The sequence below is a fragment of the Heptranchias perlo genome, unplaced genomic scaffold (assembly GCF_035084215.1).
Source record: "Heptranchias perlo isolate sHepPer1 unplaced genomic scaffold, sHepPer1.hap1 HAP1_SCAFFOLD_181, whole genome shotgun sequence".
Lineage (NCBI taxonomy): Eukaryota > Metazoa > Chordata > Chondrichthyes > Hexanchiformes > Hexanchidae > Heptranchias > Heptranchias perlo.
The window spans coordinates 159,015-178,936 of record NW_027139088.1 but is presented as its reverse complement, the minus strand read 5'-3'; the positions used below and the strand labels follow the sequence as shown (position 1 = coordinate 178,936).

General features: G+C 45.3%; 1 long non-coding RNA gene across 4 annotated transcripts; it reads right to left on the bottom strand.

Moving 5' to 3' along the window:
* Positions 1-929: 929 nt before the first annotated feature.
* Positions 930-7,816, bottom strand: LOC137309808 (uncharacterized). 4 transcript variants are annotated; one of them, XR_010959996.1, is made up of 4 exons: positions 7,741-7,816; positions 5,247-5,327; positions 3,161-3,241; positions 930-1,494 (listed from the first exon to the last, which is right to left on the bottom strand). It is a non-coding gene; the product is annotated as an uncharacterized lncRNA (long non-coding RNA). The 4 variants fall into 4 exon arrangements; XR_010959997.1 differs by lacking the exon at positions 7,741-7,816 and adding an exon at positions 7,217-7,368; XR_010959995.1 differs by lacking the exon at positions 7,741-7,816 and adding an exon at positions 5,636-5,673.
* Between the last annotated feature and the right edge of the window lie 12,106 nt (positions 7,817-19,922).

The window sequence follows — 19,922 nt, the reverse complement described above, 5'->3', positions numbered from 1 at the left end:
GTCTCGCAACTCCCTGACCTGTCAATCTGGTTAGCTACCATTTTCCACAATGTCTCACAACTCCCGAACCTGTCAATCTGAGGACATACCGTTTGTCCCCACTGTCTCAAAACTCCCCAATCTATCAATTTGAGTGCATACCATATTTCCAGTCTCCCAACTCCATAACCAGTCAATCTGAGTACATACAAATATACCCACTGTCTCCAAATTCCCTAACCGGTCAATCTGAGTACATACCATTTATCCACACTGTCTCCCAACTCCCTAACCTGTAAGTCTGAGTACATACCATTTATCCCCACTGTCTACCAACTCCCACCAATTTCGAACACAAGTCAAAATACTGCCTCCAATTCCATGTCCTTTCGTTTTTGCCAATTATCTTTTGTATGGAATCTTATCGAATGCCTTCTGGAAGTCCACCTAGATAACATCTGCAGACATTCTTTTTCTACCTTGTTAGTGATCTCCTCAAAAAATTCAACTGGATCAGTCAGACATGAGTTCGCTTTAACAAATCCTTGCTGGCTCCCTATCTTCAACTCATATTTGTTCAAGTGCTCAGTCACTCGATCCGTAATCACCAATTCTGTTTCCGTATTTCTCCCAGTCCTCCAGATTACCTATTTACTTGGCATTTGTGTAAGTCATTTCCTTTAGCTTGACACTGCCTCTTACCTCACACGTTGACCATGGTTGCTTGACTGTACATGTGGAATATTTTGCCCTTTCTGGATATGCTTTGGATGAAAGTCTCTGTTCTATCCACAAAACAAAAGGACTGACTGAATCCAGCCAATTATCGCCCTCCCAGCCTCCTCTCAATGATCAGTAACCTGATGGACGGAATCATCAATGGCGCCATCAAGAAACATTCACTCATCAATAATCTGTACTGCGACGCTCAGTTCGCGCGGTGCCTCAAATCCCCAGATCCCCACTTGTTCACAGATACAAGAGTTCAATGCCAGAGAAGAGATGACTGTAACTCGCTTCGACAAAAAGGCAGCGTTTGTCTGGATTTGGCACCATGGAGCCCCAGCATCTGAGGTCAATGTGGGTCAAAGGGTGAACACCCCGTTGCTGGAAACATTGGATTTCGGTGACGGTTAGCGGCTGTAATTTACTATGAAAAGTCTCAACGTCTAACCGTGTCATAAACGAAGATAATCTTTGAATATTTTTTACAACAGCAGAATTTTAGTGAGGTGTTTACATTTTGAAATTTTATTCTGTTAACTGTCGCTTCTTCCAGTAAGTTAACTTATGTAAAAAAAACAATCCTTTCTTATCAGATCCAGTATGGATACAACTTTTCAATCTCATTGCACGAATACACAAATCCACGGCGATGGATCAGTTCTGCTGCGTTAAAACACTCTGATCTTGCTCAGTAAATTCAGGGTCCTTATCTTGTGCTGCGGTCCTGAATATGATTCCAAAGTGTCCGGTAAGTGTACGTTATAGGTTCTGCAGGTTAATGAACACACCCTGGGGAAAGATCAGTTACACATCACAGTCATAAACACGACCTTCAGCCTGATCAGTACAATCCCTCCCCGCCCTGTTCTCTGGTGTGGGGCTCGATCTGAACCACACACGGTCTCATTCAAATTGAAATGGACTGATAAATTACTGATATTTTGACTAAAGTCATTAATTCTTTGTTTGAAAACAATTACTAAATACCCCCCAGCTCTTCCTCTCTGGCTCAGAAGACCCCGCTTTGAAACTGTATTCTGCAGCCGGATTAATTTCCGTGTCCGCAATTCGATTTTATTGCTCATCATAAAACTTCTTTATTATCGGAATATAAAAGGGTAGAGACAACAAGGGGCAAACATCATTGTTAGTTTATTGGGATCAAACACCAGAGGGAAGGACAAAGTGAACTCTCTGAGTTGAAACATAATGTTGACTGACCCAGTCCCACACCCCACTGACCCAGTCACATACCCCACTGACCCAATCCCACACCCACACCCCACTGACCGAGCCCCTAACACCGCACTGAAACAATACTGCGATGTGAGAATTCCAAAGTTCCATATCACGACCTCAATGAATCAGCTGCTTCTCTTGTCCCTTATCATTGACATTCGTTTTAAAGATTATAATTCCCCAATCTGTAGTTATAGCTTCACCTTGACTGAACTGTCCATCAAATCGTTCAACTGGTGACAGTCCCAGAGAGATTAATGAACAATGGCCGCCTTCAGGCGGCGTTATTACTTCACCACTTTCCTTACACAGATGTTCTTTCCTCCCGGGCTTACCGATATCACAGGTGCCTGTCTGCAGCCAATTCTGTTCACACCACGTATGAATGGACAGGAGACAGTGGATACCATTGGCCGTCACTGCATCCCACCATCGTGCTGAAGAACGAGCTGTCGCCCAGACAAACTATAGCAGTGCACCAATTATACTGGCTCTACCCGCCAATGTACAAGGTGGACCTGCTGTGTCCAGTGCACAGAATCAAAGACTAATTGGACCCGGACAATCAGCGCCCTATCAGTCACCTCTCAATCATCAGCAAAGTGATTGAGGGAGTTGATCCATCAAGTAATACTCGCTCGTCAATAATCTGCTCGCCAACGCTCAGAACCGATTCCGGTAGAACCACTCGGTTTCAGACTTCTTTATCGTGTCAATTCACAAATGGATGCGAGAGTGGAGAACCAGGGGAGAAGTGAGGGGAACTCACCCCGTCAACAAGCAGCGTTTGACAGGGTGCGGCACCAAAGAGCTCCAGCAAACTGAGGTCAACGGGAGTCAAAGGGAAAACCTCCAGTGGCTGGAATCAGACGGGCCACCACACTGGGTTATGTTGATGGTTGGGGGCTGTTTTGTAAGTTGCAAAGTGTCAACCTCCAACTTTTTATTCATAAGAGATGTGATAATTCAGAAATACCTTCCAATAATATTTTAAACAATAGGATTTTAGCGGGAGAGAACAGATTTGGAGGTTTTAATCTCTTAAATGACGCTGCCACGAATGTTAACTTCAGGAAAGAAACAACCTTTACACTCTGATCCGTGAGTAACTCCCCGACTTTCAATATAATTGAATTACTTCATAAATAAACGGTGAAAGCCCCATTGGTCTACTTTAAAACACAATCATAGTGCTCAGTATATTCGGGGCACTAACCTTGTGCTGCGGCTCCTGATTCTGGTTCCACAGTGTCCGGGTAAGTTCGGGATGTGGGGTCTTCAGGTTAATGAAAACACCCTGGGTAAAGATCAGTTACACACCACAGTCATAAACACGACCTTCAGCCTGATCAGTACAATCCCTCCCCGTCATGTTCTCTGGTGTGGGGCTCAGTCTGAATCACACACGGTCTCATTCAAATTGAAATGGTCTGATAAATTACTGATATTTTAACCAAAGTCATCAATTCTTTGTGTGGGAAAAATACCAAATCCCCCCCCCCCCCCATCTCCTCTATCTGCTGTTCAGAAGACCCCGCGGTGAAACTGTGTTCTGTAGCCGGATTCAGTTCCGTGTCCTCAATTCGATTTTAATACTCACCATAAAACCAATTTATTATCGGGATATAAAAGGGCACAGATGGCGAGGGGCAAAGCTCGCTTTTAGTTTAATGAGATCAAACACCAGAAGGAAGGACATAGTGAACTCTCTGCGTTGAAACGTTAAGTGTTTGAAATTATCCTCCCTTTCGATAAATGGCTGTTTCTTTGTCCCGATTCTAACTCTGTATAAAAGTAACACATTCTGATCCGGGCTCCATTAATCTCAGTATTGGGTCTTTTGTAATGTTAACCTTATAGTTATTGCCCTGAATTTGTACAATTCCAGTCACATGACTGGTTACAGGTTATTTTCCAATTGTTATTTATTACCAACAGAGCAATGATTATAATCTCCTGCAGTTAATGAGTAACAGTCTCGGCTTTGATCAGGATATTCACACTCTTCAGTATCAGGAGCCAAGTTTCACTTACTGGAACTAAATCAACAAATGTGTGCGGGAAACAAGTGACTTTTCTGCCTCATCGGTCTGTTAATCTTTATCGGTGATGCTTCAATTTCACCTTTTCATTTAATCTTTGTTTCAACAGTTTGACAGCGGAAATTTATTGTGAGGATGAGAAACTCAACATTAGCATTTGTATTTAATATTAATGTTAAAAGTTCATGTAACCTCGTTGCTCCTCTGTACCTTATCCCCCTTCCTTCGTCGATGTGCTGCCATTCCCAGTTTGTTTATGGCTCCCTTGTTTTGTGTCTGACATCCCTGCCTTTTACCTGTTTACTTCCTCCACTGATTCTGTGCCTGGCCGTTATTGTTTCTTAAACTTAATATATATTTATACACATTTATCCAATTAGTCTTTTATTACTTGCACTTTTTCATATTCCCTTTTTGCAGCTCTTAATATTTCCTTTGCCTTCCTTTGTTGTTTTCTATATCTCTCCCAGTCCTCTGGATTACCAATTTATTTGGCATTTGTGTAAGTCACTTCCTTTAGCTTCATACTGCCTCTTACCTCACACGTTTACCATGGTTGCTTGACTGTACAATTGGAATAATTTGCTCTTTAGGGATATATTTGGATGAACAGCTCTGTTCTATCCACAAATTAAAAGGACAGATTGAATCCAGCCAATTCCCGCCCTCCCAGCCGCCTCTCAATGATCAGTAACCTGATGGACGGACTCATCAATGGCGCCATCAAGAAACATTCACTCATCAATAATCTGTACAGCGACGCTCAGTTCGGGCGGTGCCTCAAATCCCCGGATCCTCACTTGTTCACAGATACAAGAGTTGAGAAGAGCTGACTGTAACTCGCCTGGCAACAAGGCAGCGTTTGTCTGGGTTTAGCACCAAGGTGCCCCAGCATCCTGAGGTCAATGTGGGTCACAGGGTAAACACCCCGTGGCTGGAAACATTGGATTTCGGTGACGATTAGAGGCTGTGATTTACATTGAAAAGTCTCTACCTCTAACCGTGTCATAAACGAAGATTATCTTTGAATACTATTTAGAGCAGCGGAATGTTAGTGCCCGAGTTTACATTTGGAAATTTTATTCTGTTGAATATCGCTTCTTCCAGTAAGTTAACTTATGTAAAAAAAAGTCCTTTCTTACCTGATCCAATATGGATACAACTTTTCAATCTCATTGAAATAATACACAAATAAACTGCGATGGGTCAGTTCTGCTGCATTAAAACACTAATTGTGCTCAGTATATCCGGGGTCTTTACCTTGTGCTACGGCTCCTGATTCTGGTTCCAGAGTGTCCGGGTAAGATAGGGTTGTGGGGTCTGCAGGTTAATGAATACACCCTGGAGTTAAGATCAGTTACACATCACCGTCATAAACACGACCTTCAGCCTGATCAGTACAATCCCTCCCCGCCCTGTTCTCTGGTGTGGGGCTCGGTCTGAATCACACACCGTCTCATTCAAATTGAAATGGTCTGATAAATTACTGATATTTTAACTCAAGTCATTAATTCTTTACGTGGAAACATAAACTAAATACCGCCCCCCCCCCCCCAGCTCTTCCATCCGTGGTTCAGTAGACCCCGCGGTGAAACTGTGTTCTGTAGCCGGATTCAGTTCCGTGTCCTCAATTTGAATTTAATACTCACCATAAAACTTGTTTATTATCGGACTTTAATAGGTTACAGATAACAAGGGGCAAAGCTCGCTGTTAGTTTATTGGGATCAAACAGCAGAGGGAAGGACACAGTGAACTCTCTGCCTTGAAACGTTAAGTGTGTGGAATTATCCTCCCTTTCGATAATTGGCTATTTCTTTGTCCCGATTCTAACTCTGTATAAATGTAACACATTCTGATCCGGGCTCTCTTAATCTCAGTATTGGGTCCATTATAATGTTAATCTGATCTTTATTGCCCCGAATTTGTATAATTCCTGACACATGACTGGTTAGATGTTATTTTCCAATTGTTATTTATTAACAACAGAGCAATGATTATAATCTCCTGTAGAAAGTCTCCAGTTAATGAGTAACAGTCTCGGCCTTGATCAGGATATTCACACCCTTCTGTATCAGGACCCAGGTTTCACTTACTGGAACTGAACCAGCAAATGTGTGCAGGAAACAAGTGAAATTTCTGCTACATCAGCCTGTTAATCTTTATTGGGGATGATGGAATTTCACCTTTTCATTTAATCTTTGTTTTGAAAGTTTAGCAGCGGATTCAATTTATTGTGAGGCTGAGAAACTCTGAACATGAAATTCACTTCCAAATTAGTATTTGTATTTAATGGAAATATTAAAAGTTCATGCGACCCATTGAGACTCCTCCATGTCTGATTCCCCTTCCTGCTTCTCTGTCCTCCAACTCCGTTTACGGCTCCGTCTACTTCGTGTCTGACATCCCTGTTTTTTTACCTGTCTACTCCCCCCACCGATTATGTGCCTGACCTGTAATGTTTGTTCCCCCCACCCCACCGGTTCCATATCTGTTTCTCCCCTTGTTTCCACTCCCTCAGCACTATGTCTGTTTCTGTTCTAACTCGCCTTCCCCAGATGCACTTTCCATCCCACCTGCTCTATGCCTGAATGTCCCTCTGCACCTGTATTTATTCTGAGGCTGGGAAACTCAACATTAGCATTTGTATTTAATATTAACATTAAAAGTTCATGTTACCTCGTGCGACTCCTCCGTACCTTATTCCCCGTCCTGTTTCTCTGTGCTGCCGCTGCCAATTTGTCCCTGCTTAGTGTCTGAAATTCCTGCCTTTTACCTGTCTACATCCCCACCGATTCTGTGCCCGGCCGTTAAAGTTTCTTACACTTAATGTATATTTATACACATTTTTCCAATTAGCCTTTCTATTACTTGCACTTTTTTTCGTATTTTCTTTTTGCAGCTCTTAATATTTCCTTTGCCTTCCTTTGTTGTTTTCTGTATTCCTCCCAGTCCTCTGGATTACCAAATTATTTGGCATTTGTGTAAGTCACTTCCTTTAGCTTCATACTGCCTCTTACCTCACACGTTTACCATGGTTGCTTGACTGTACAATTGGAACAATTTGCTCTTTACGGATATGTTTTGAATGAACAGCTCTGTTCCATCGACAAAACAAAAGGACAGACTGAATCCAGCCAATTATCGCCCTCCCAACCACCTCTCAATGATCAGTAACCTGATGGACGGACTCATCAATGGCGCCATCAAGAAACATTCACTCATCAATTACCTGTTCAGCGACGCTCAGTTCGGGCGGTGCCTCAAATTGCCGGATCCCCACGTGTTCACAGATACAAGAGTTGAATGCCAGAGAAGAGCTGACTGTAACTCGCCTGGACAACAAGGCAGCGTTTGTCTGGGTTTGGTACCAAGGAGCCCCAGCATCCTGAGGTCAATGTGGGTCAAATGGTAAACCGTCCCGTTGCCGGAAACATTGGATTTCGGTGACGGTTAGAGGATGTGATTTACATTCAAAAGTCTCAACCTCTAACCGTGTCATAAACGAACATTATCTTTGAATACTATTTACAAATGCAGAATATTCGTGCGCGAGTTTACATTTGAAAATTTTATTCTGTTAAATGGCGCTTCTTCCAGTAAGTTAACTTATGTAAAGAAAAAGTCCTTTCTTATCTGATCCAACATGGATACAACTTTTCAATCTGATTGAACTAATACACAAATACGCGGCGATGGATCAGTTCTGCTGCATTAAAACACTGTTATTGTGCTCAGTATATTCGGGGTCCTTACCTTGTGCTGCGGCTCCTGATTCTGGTTCCAGAGTGTCTGGTTAAGTTCGGGTTGTGGGTACTGCAGGTTAATGAACACACCCTGGGTAAAGATTAGTTACATGTTACATTCACAAACACGACCTTCAGCCTGATCAGTATAATCCCTCCCCGCCCTGTTCTCTGCGTGGGGCTCGGTCAGTACACACACGGTCTCATTCAAATTGAAATGGTCTGATAAATTGCTGATATTTTAATCAATGTCATTAAATCTTTGTGTGCAAACAATGATTAAGTTGTCCCCCAATTCTTCCATCTCTGGTTCAGGAGATCCCACAGAGAATCTATGTTCCGTAGCCGGATTCAATTCCGTGTCCTCAATTCGATGTTGTTGCGCATCATAAAACGTCTTTATTATCGGAATATAAAAGGGCAGAGACAGCAATGGTCAAAGCTCGCTGTTAGTTTATTGGGACCAAACACCAGAAGGAAGGACACAGTGAACTCTCTGAGTTGAAACGTTAAGTGTTTGGAATTTTCTTCCCTTTCGATCAGTAGCTGTTTCTTTATCTCGATTCTAACTCTGTGTAAATGAATTACATTCGGACTCCGCCTCTATTAATCTCAGTATTAGGCCAATTAGAAAGCTAATCTGATCCTTATTGCCCTGAATTTGTCCAATTTCCGTCACAGGTTATTTTCCTATTAACAACAGAGCAATGATTATGATCTCCTGCAGAAAGTCTCCAGTTAATGAGTAACAGTCTCGGCCTTGATTAGGATATTCACACCCTTCAGTATCAGGCTCCAGGTTTCACTTACTGGAAATGAATCAACAAAGGTGTGTGGGAAACAAGTGACATTTCTGTGATATTATTCTTTATTGGCTTTTGGCGGTGCTGTAATTTCATCTTTTCTTTTAACCTTTTAACAGTTTTCAGCAGATTCAACTTATTGTGAGACTGGGAAACTCTGAAAATTAAATTAATTGGCTCCTCGGTTCGTGATACCGAACTACTGAAAACAGCCTATCCTGTCCCATCCGTTCATAATTTTAAACATATAAATCACATCCCTCCATAATATGTGTTGTTCTAATGGAAAACACGGCGTTTGTCAAAATCTTTCTTTGTATCTGTTTCTCCTGATACCAGGAAGCATCCTCGTGAATCTGGTTTGTTCACTCTCAAGAGGCTCAATATCCTTCCTCCAGCGTGGAGGTGATACTATACTCTAATGGAGGTCATATTAAGGTTTTATGTATGTTCATTATTACCTCTTAACTTCTTTATTCTGTACCCCTTGGGATTAAACCTCGACTTCCATTAACTTTCCTCCGGCCTCATCAACCTGAGGTGCTCCCTTTAATGTCCCTTGGACCTGTAGCCTCCAAATCGCCCTACTCCACCACAGAACCGAATCTACTTCCATTCAGTGTACAATTAAAGCTGATATTTTACCAGTATGTATCACCTGACACTAACAATGATTCCATCTGTCCTTTTTTTAGCACATTCCCCTCATCTTTTCAATATCCCTTTGTGCTTTCCTCCGATCTTCTAAGTAGGTAACCACATCCCCCATTTCTGCAGCATCTGAAAATTGAGACCAAGATCTATATTCCAATCAGTAATAGAGACAGAAGTGGCCCCAGAATAGAATGCTGTGAGACACCATTACACACTTCCAACCACGTGTTTGCTGTACAAAACATGCACGTTTCAGGTAACCTCAATGTAATATTCAAATCGGTGCAAGTGTGTCCAATGTGTAATATTGCACCAATTTATCCCTTTAAAATCTGTACAAAAATCCACTACAGGCACAATATGGTGAACTTCATTGGAAATTGAATCATTAAAGGAGGTTTCCGGGTCACGGGGGTCACAAAGCACAATGCTTTTTTTGATTCGGGACTATTTTGGTGAAGAAGTGAGCGAAGTGCTGCAAACCCGCTCAATTCTTTCCCTCGAACATATCAATAACTGTTTCTTTACCGTGCTCTCCCCAGATTCTCTGTTCAAATCCCTTCATTCTGGCTTGATCCCCAATGACAAACCTCATAATTCCCATATTTAAGGGGACCTTGATGCTTACAAAGAATCATAGACTTATAGGAAGGATACAGCACGGAAGGAGGCCATTCGACCCATCGAGTCCGCACTGGCTCTATGCAAGAGCAATCCAGCTAGTCCCACTCCCCCGCCCTATCCCCGCAGCCCTTCATTCTTTTCCTTTCAAGTACTGATCCAGTTCCCTTTTGAAGGCCATGATTGAATCTACCTCCACCATCCCCTCGAGCAGTGCATTCCAAATCCTAACCACACACTGTAAGAAAGTTTTTCCTCATGACACCTTTGGTTCTTTTGCCAAACACCTTCAATCTATGTCCTCTGGTTCTTGACCCTTCCTCCAATGGGAACAGTTTCTCTCTATCTCTGCTGTCTAGACCCTTCATGATTTTGAACACCTCTATCAAATCTCCTCGCAACCTTCTCTGTTCCAAAAAGAACAACTCCTGCTTCTCCAGTATATCCACGTAACTAAAATCCCTCATTTCTAGTAAATCTCTTCTGTACCCTCTTTAAGGCCTTCACATCTTTCCTAAAGTGCGGTGCCCAGAACTAGAAAAAATTCTCCAGTTGTGGTAGAACGAGTGTTTGATAAAGGTTTTTGATGGCTTCCATACTTTTGTACTCTATGCCTCTATTTATAAAGCCCAGGATCCCGTATGCTTTTTCACCGCTTTCTCAACCTGTCCTGCCACCTTCAACGATTTGTGCATTTAAACCCACAGAACTCTCTGTTTCTGTACCCCTTTTAGAATTGTGCCCTCTAGTTTATATTGTCTCTCCTCGTTCTTCCTACCGAAATGTATCACTTCGCATTTTTCTGCGTTAAACTTTATGCCACCAACCTGTCTATATCCCCTTGAAGTCTATCACTATCCTCCTCACTGTTTACTACCCTTCCAAGTTTTGAGTGATCTGCAAATTTTGAAATTGTGCCCTGTACACCCAAGCCCAAGTCGTTAATATATATCTGAAAAAGCAGTGGTCCCAGCACTGACCCCTGGGGAACACCACGATACACCTCTCTCCAATACGAAAAACAAACGTTTACCACTACTCTGTTTCCTGTCTCTTAGCCAATGCTGTATTAATGTTGCTACTGCCCCTTTTGTTCCATGGGCCGCAATCTTGATGATGAGGCTACCGTATGGCACTTCATCAAAGGCTTTTCGAAAGTCCATATACACCACATCACTGCATTGCCCTCATCTACCCTCTCTGTTACCTCATCAAAAAACTCTCTCATGTTAGTTAAACACGATTTGTCTTTAACAAATCCACGCTGGCTTTCCCTCATCAATGCACACTCGTCCAAGTGACTGTTAATTCTGTCCCGGATTATCGTGTCGAACAGTTTCCTCACCACTGAGGTCAAACTTACTGGTCTATAATTGCTGGGTTTATTCTTACACTCTTTTTTGAACAGGGGTGATACATTTGGAATTCTCCAGTCCTTTGGCACCACCCCCATATCTACGGATGTTTGGAAGATTATGGCCAGTACCTCCGCATTTTCCACCCATGAGGGACAAGGGAATAGAGAGATACATGGAATCAATGGGAAGAGGTAATAAAAATGTGAGGAAGCTCCTGTGGAAAACAGCATAGACCACTTGGACCGAACGCCCTGTTCCTGTGCAGCAGATTTTATACAATTCTAATTTGCCCTGACCAAAGTTCAACGCGTGACGTCCACATGCGCCGGGCCACCCGATGATATCACTCTCAGCGCATGTTAAAAAGCTACGGCTCCGTCAGTGACACCTCTTCCAATGAATTCACTCTCACCCGTTCTCGTTGAACGGAATGCGCTCTCACTAAGCCAACCTTACAGCTCAAATTATGTAAAATAGTCAATGCTGTAGATTTATCAAATTCAGCCTCAGACAAATAGTTATAGCTCCCTGCATGATCTTGCAGTGCCCGTTCATGGGGCCACATGAGCACACAAGTCAATTGCTGGGTTGGCCTGGCTTGGAGTGTTTCCAGAGTCAAAGCGAGCTGGGAGGCTGCTCAATGTGGAGGCCTCACTCCCCCAGCAGACGGGAGTTTGGTGGGAGCTTTTACAGATCATGCTGATAACATTCGACCAGGTTCCACAAAAGGGACTGTTAAGTGAGAGCACATGGAATGGGAGGAAACCTATTGGCTTGAATGGGGAATTGATTCGTAAGTAGGAGACAGAGAATAGGAATAATGGATATGTACTCAAATTGTCAGGATGTGGCGAGTGGTGCCCCCCTGTGATCTGTACTGGAATCACGGCTTTTCACTATATTTATAAATGACTTGAATGAAGGAATAGCTGAAAATCTAAGTTGCTGATGATATTAAGTTAGGAGGCACAGTAAATAGCGTAGATGGGAGCAGAAAGTTCTAAAGGGACGTAGATAGATTAAGTGAGTGGGCAAAACTGTGGCAGATAGAGTTCAATGTGGGATAGTGTGAGGTCATCCCCTTTGGACCTAAGAAAGATAGATCAGAGAATGTTCTAAATGGGGAGAAGCTCGGAACTGTGGGTGAGCAGGGAGATTTAGGGTCCAAGTACAGAAATCACTAAAAGCTAATGGACAGGTACAAAAAATAACTTGAAAGTCTAAAGGAATGATGGCCTTTATCTCGAGAGGGCTGGAATGCAAAGGGGCAGAAGTTATGTTACAGCTGTACAGAGCTCTGGTTAAACACCATCTGGAGTATTATGTTCAGTTCTGGGCACCGCACCTCAGGAAGGATATATTGGTCTTGGAGTGGGTGCCGCACTGATTCACCAGAATGATACCGGGACTTAAAGGTTTAAATTATAAGGACAGGTTGCACAGACTAGTCTTGTATTCCCATGAGATTAGAAGATTAAGGGGTGCTCTAATTGACATGTTTAAGATGATTAAAGGATTTAATTAGGGCAGATCGAGAACCCAGAACAAGGGGTTATGACCTTAAAATTGGAGCTGAGGCATTCCAGGTGATGTTAGGAAGTATTTCTTCACACAAAGAGTGGTGGGAATCTGTGACTCTCTCCGCCCTAAAACGCTGTTGAGGCTGTGGGTCAACTGACAATTTCAACACTGAGACTAATAGATTTTTGTTCGGCAAGGGTATTAAAGGGTCTGGAACCAAGGCAGGTAGATAGAGTTAAGATACAGATCAACCATGATCAACAACAACAACAACTTGCATTTATATCGCGCCTTTAACGGAGTAAAACGTCCCAAGGTGCTTCATAGAGCGAATTTCAAACAATATTTGTCACCGAGCCACATAAGAAGAAATTAGGACAGGTGACCAAAAGCTTGTTCAAAGAGGTAGATTCTAAGGAGCGTCTCAAAGGAGGAGAGAGAGGGAGAGAGGCGGAGAAGTTTAGGGAGAGAATTCCAGAGCTTGGGGCCTAGGCAGCTGAATGCAAGCCCTGCAATGTTGGAGTGATTTAAATCGGGGATGCAAAAGAGGCCAGAAATGGAGGAGCACAGAGATCACGGAGGGTTGTAAGGCTGGAGGAGGTTACAGGGATAGGGAGGTGGGAAGGCCATGGAGGGATTTGAAAACAAGGACGAGAATTTTAAAATCGAGGCGATCCCCGACCGGGAGCCAATGGAGGTCAGCAAGCATAGGGTATTGCGTGAACGGGACTTGTTGCGACTTCGGATATGGGCAGCAGGGTTTTGGATGAGGTCAAGAATATGGAGGGTGGAAGATGAGAGACCGGCCAGGAGAACGTTGGAATAGTCAAATCTAGAGGTAACAAGGTCATGGATGAGGGTTTAAGGAGCTGATGAGCTGAGGCAGGAGCGGAGACAGGTGATATTACGGAGGTGGAAACAGGCGGTCTTGGTGATGGAGCAGAAATGTGGTCAGAAACTCATCTCAGGTCGCCAAGGTTGTGAACGGTCTGGTTCATCCTCAGACAGTTGCCAGGGAGAAGGATGGAATCAGTGGCGAGGGAATGGAGTTTGCAGCGTGGACCAAAGACAATGGTTTCAGTCTTCCCAATATTTAGTTGGAGGATTTTTTTGCTCATCCAGTACTGGATGCCGGACAAGCAATGTGACAAATGAGAGACAGTGGAGGGGTCGAGGAAGGTGCTGAAGCGTTTGCAACCATCTTCAGCCAGAAGTGCCGAGTGGATAATCCATCTCAGCCTCCTCCCGATATCCCCACCATCACAGAAGCCAGTCTTCGGCCAATTCGATTCACTCCACGTGATATCAAGAAACGGCTGAGTGCACTGGATACAGCAAAGGCTATGGGCCCCGACAACATCCCAGCTGTAGTGCTGAAGACTTGTGCTCCAGAACTAGCTGCGCCTCCAGCCAAGCTGTTCCAGTACAGCTACAACACTGGCATCCAACCGACAACGTGGAAAATTGCCCAGGTATGTCCTGTCCACAAAAAGCAGGACAAATCCAATCCGGCCAATTACCGCCCCATCAGTCTACTCTCAATCATCAGCAAAGTGATGGAAGGTGTCGTCGACAGTGCTATCAAGCGGCACGTACTCACCAATAACCTGCTCACCGATGCTCAGTTTGGGTTCCGCCAGGACCACTCGGCTCCAGACCTCATTACAGCCTTGGTCCAAACATGGACAAAAGAGCTGAATTCCAGAGGTGAGGTGAGAGTGACTGCCCTTGACATCAAGGCAGCATTTGACCGAGTGTGGCAACAAGGAGCCCTAGTAAAATTGAAGTCAATGGGAATCAGGGGGAAAACTCTCCAGTGGCTGGAGTCATACCTAGCACAAAGGAAGATGGTAGTGGTTGTTGGAGGCCAATCATCTCAGCCCCAGCGCATTGCTGCAGGAGTTCCTCAGGGCAGTGTCCTAGGCCCAACCATCTTCAGCTGCTTCATCAATGACCTTCCCTCCATCATAAGGTCAGAAATGGGGATGTTCGCTGATGACTGCACAGTGTTCAGTTCCATTCGCAACCCCTCAGATAATGAAGCAGTCCGAGCCTGCATGCAGCAAGACCTGGACAACATCCAGGCTTGGGCTCATAAGTGGCAAGTAACATTCGCGCCAGATAAGTGCCAGGCAATGACCATCTCCAACAAGAGAGAGTCTAACCACCTCCCCTTGACATTCAACGGCATTACCATCGCCGAATCCCCCACCATCAACATCCTGGGGGTCACCATTGACCAGAAACTTAACTGGACCAGCCATATAAATACTGTGGCTACGAGAGCAGGTCAGAGGCTGGGTATTCTGCGGCGAGTGACTCACCTCCCGACTCCCCAAAGCCTTTCCACCATCTACAAGGCACAAGTCAGGAGTGTGATGGAATACTCTCCACTTGCCTGGATGAGTGCAGCTCCAACAACACTCAAGAAGCTCGACACCATCCAAGATAAAGCAGCCCGCTTGATTGGCACCCCATCCACCACCCTAAACATTCACTCCCTTCACCACTGGCGCACTGTGGCTGCAGTGTGCACCATCCACAGGATGCACTGCAGCAACTCGCCAAGGCTTCTTCGACAGCACCTCCCAAACCCGCGACCTCTACCACCTAGAAGGACAAGGGCAGCAGGCGCATGGGAACAACACCACCTGCACGTTCCCCTCCAAGTCACACACCATCCCGACTTGGAAATATATCGCCGTTCCTTCATTGTCGCTGGGTCAAAATCCTGGAACTCCCTTCCTAACAGCACTGTGGGAGAACCGTCACCACACGGACTGCAGCGGTTTAAGAAGGCGGCTCACCACCACCTTCTCGAGGGCAATTACGGATGGGCAATAAATGCCGGCCTTGCCAGCGACGCCCACATCCCGTGAACGAATAAAAAAAAAAGTTGGGTGTGGTCAGTGTACATGTGGAATCTGACGTTGTGTTATCGGATGATGTCGCTGCGGGGCAGAATGTAGATGAGGAATAGGAGGGGTCCAAGGATAGATCCTTGGGAGACTCCAGAGGTAACGTTGCGGGAGCGGGTAGAGAAATCATTGCAGGTGATTCGCTGGCTATCAATGGATAGATAAGAATGTAACCAGTCGAGCGCAGTCCCACCCTGCTGGACGATGCAAGAGAGGCGTTGGAGGAGGGTGTTGTGTTCAACCGTGTCAAAGGCTGGAGACATGTTGAGAAGGATGAGGAGGGAGAGTTTACCATCGTCACAGTCATATAGGATGTCATTTGTGACTTTGATAAGGGCCGTTTCAGAACTGTGGCAGGGACGGAAACCTGATTGGAGGAATTCAAACATGGAGTTGCGAGAAAGAAGGCCACGGATTTGAGAGGTGACAATACGTTCAAGTACTTTGGAGAGGAAAGGGAGGTTGGAGATGGGGCGGTAATTTCCAAGGACAGAGGCGTCAAGGTGTTTTTTTGAGGAGGGTGTTGATGACGGCGGATTTGAATGGGAGGGGGCAGTACCTGAGGAGATGGAACCGTTAATAATATCAGCTAATATGGAGCCCAGGAAAGGAAGTTGGGTGGTCAGCAGTTTCGTGAGAATAGAGTCGAGGGAGCAGGAGGTGGGTCTTATGGTCAAGATGAGCTTGGAGAGGGTATGAGGGGAGACAGGAGAGAAACAAGAGAAAGATGTGAGTTCAGGACTCGGGTAGGGAGGAGCCGTAGGGGAAGTTTGGTTTGGTGGGCTCGGGTAAGGGAGGCAGCTGAACGGATGGTCTCAATCTTAGTGACAAAGAATTCCATGAGCTCCTCGCACTTTTCGTTAGAGGTAAGGGTGGAGGGGGCAGGGATGAGGGGTTTAAGAAGATGGTTTGTAGTGGAGAAGAGAAGCCGGAGTTATCTTTACATTGCAGGATGATCCTTGAATACTGAGCAGTTTTGGCAGAGGAGAGCAGGACCCGATAGTGCCCGAAAGAAGGCACAAAAGAAGGAGATATTAGGAGGGATGACAAAAGCTTGGAGCAAGAGATGGGTTTCATGAATGGCCTGAAATAAGGAAAGAACTCGGCTTTATATAGCGCCTTTCATGACCTCAAGACGTCCCAAAACAGTCAATGAAGAACATTGTGAAGTGTAGTCACTGTGGTAATGTCGGAAACGTGACAGCCAATTTGCACACAGCAAGATCCCACACACTTCACTGAGATAAATGACCAGAAAATCACTTTTAGTAATGTTGGTTGAGGGAAAGTTATTGGCCAGGACACCGGGGAGAACTCCCCTGGACTATTTTGAATATTGCCAGGGGATCTTTCACACCCACCTGAGAGGGCAGTTGAGCCCTCGCTTTAATGTGTCCGACAAAAGTCGGCGCCTCCGACATTGCAGTGCTGCCTCGATACTGAACCTCCGAGAGTACTGTGTTCCCTCAGTACTGACCATCCGACAGCACAGTGCTCCCTCATTACTGACAATCCGACAGCACTGTGCTCCCACAGTACTGACCATCCGACAGCACAGTGCTCCCTCAGTACGGACCATCCGACAGCACAGTGCTCCCTCAGCACTGACAATCCGACAGCACTGTGCTCCCTCAGTAGTGACCATCCGACAGCTCAGTGCTCCCTCAGTACTGACCATCCGACAGCACTGTGCTCCCTCAGTACTGACGATCCGACAGCACTCTGCTCTTTCAGTACTGTCCATCCGACAGCACAGTGCTCCCTCAGTACTGAACATCCGAGAACACAGTGCTCCCTCAGTACTGACCATCCGACATCACAGTGCCCCCTCAGTTCTGACCATCGAGTGCACAGTGACCCCTTAGTGCTGACCATCCGAAAGAACTCTGCTCCTTCAGTAATAACCTTCCCACAGCACATTGCTCCCTCATTACTGACCATCCGACAGCACTGTGCTGCCTCAATACTGATCATCCAACTGCACAGTGCTCCCTCAGTACTGACCATCCAACAGCACTGTGCTCCCTCAGTACTGACATTCCGACAGCACTCTGCTCTCTCAGTACTGACCATCCGACAGCACAGTGCTCCCTCAGTACTGACCATCCGACAGCACAGTGCTCCCTCAGTGCTGACCATCCGACAGCACAGTGCTCCCTCAGTGCTGACCATCCGACAGCCGACTTCTCCCTCATTACTGCCTATCCGACAGCACACTGCTCCCTCAGTACTGCCCATCCGACCGCACTCTTCTCCCTCATTACTGCCTATCCGACAGCACATTGCTCCCTCATTACTGACTGTCCGACAGCACTGTGATTCCTCATTACTGACTATCCGACAGCACAGTGCTCCCTCATTACTGACCATCCGACAGCACTGTGCTCCCTCAGAACTAACCATCCGTCAGCACAGTGCTCCCTCAGTGCTTAACATCTGACAGCATCTGAAGCCCAGCTTCTCCAGTCTGTTCACGGAGCGAAAGTGCCTCAACCTGGAAATCACTCTAATAAATCTCTTCTGCACCTTCGCTAAGGCCTTCACATTTTTCCTAAAGTTCGGGGCCCAGAAATGGAAACAATATTTCAATTGTGGCTGAACCAGTGTTTTATAAAGGTTCATCATGACATCCTTGCTTTTCTACTCTCTGCCTCTATTTGTAAAGCCCAAGATCACGTATGCTTTTTTAACTGTTTTCTCATCCTGCCCTGCCATCTTCAACGATTTGTGCACATATACACCCAGATCTCTCTGTTCCTGCAGGAAGGGTCAAGAGAGGCGGTGGTTTTGTCAGCGTCCATCTGAATGCTGGTCCATGTCTGTGGATTGTGTCACCAAAGGGCAGCATGTGGATGAGGAAGAGGAGGGAGCCAATGATTGAACTTTTAGAGACATCAGAGATAACGATGATAGGGTGGGAAGAGAAGCTTCTCCTGGCTCTGATCAGATCGGTGAGTGGAACCAAGTGAGGGTAGTCCCAGCAAAAGAGGCCAGTAAACCATGGCTGAGGAGGTCATTGGTGGGTTTGCTGTAGGTGTGAAGACGGCGGGGGGGCGGGGGGCATGGAGGGACTTAAACCCAAGGATGAGAACCTTAAATTTAAGTGATATGGAACTGGGAGCCAGTGACGGTCAGTGAGGCCGAGCAGGACCTGGTGCTGGTTGGACTCGGAATATACCGTTTTGGACGAACTCACGTTTATGGAAGGTGGAGGTTGGGTGGCCGGCCAGGATTGCATTGGAGGAATGGAGTCTGGAGGGGACAGAGGCATTGATGAGGCTTTCAATGGCAATGGGCTGAGGAAGGAATGGAGGCGGGTGAGGGAATCACGGAGCCTTTGTGATGGACGTCAAATCGTGTCATGAGCTCAGCTCGGTGTTACACGGGACCAATTTTACTGGAGCCGTTAACCAATGTAGAACAAACGGGTAAATATCTGCAGTAAAATAGCGGAGAGAGGAATGTCAATGGGACACGTTCAGTGTCCGTCCCCTAATATCACAAACAGTCATTTCTAGGCTGCAATCCTCAACCTGCCCTTTAACTGTCCTTGTGTCATTGACTCAACATTCCTATTTTAACTGGGAAACTGCAGGAACAGAGTGAAACGGGTCTGCTTGTGTCCCTGGATTCAGTCTACACTGCGCAGAATCGGTAACATTTATAATTGAATAACCAGGAGTGAACATGGTCAATACAATTGTATAAAAAACTGTAAATGGAGCCGTGTATTATTATTGGATCAGTCCTGTATGAGAACAGATTTAAACTTTATTCCTGAGAGACGTCTGATTATGATAATAACCTGGACTTTGAGATGTTTGTGTTTTATTCACCACATTATTTACAGCGGAGTCAAAGCTGCTGATATAATGTGTTTGTTAAACTGACTGTTACTAATACCAATGATCAGGAGTATAACCGTGTCAGTGGAGACTTATCCACTGTATAAATCAGGGCTTGTTGGAATGGAGCAGCTCAGAGTGCCTGCCCGAGCTGTGGTTTCCAGGCCAACAGAAGTCAGTGCTTCTCACAGAAATGGGATATTCAGTAATCGATCAGATAATGCTCATTTATTATCCTGTTCTTGCAGCCATTCGAGTGCCAGGTAAGCCGTTATCTCTGCTGTTAATGGTGTAAATCAGTGTTAACTCTGTTGCAGTACTTGGCAAATTACGTTTTCTCCAGTTTTATGCAGTCGCCTGTACTGCATAAAACTGGAGAAAACGTTTTATGCAGTCGCCTGTACTGTTCTGTCTGTTGAATGATGGAATGTGTTCAGTCTCTTTCGGTCTTGTTGGAGCTGCAATATATCCG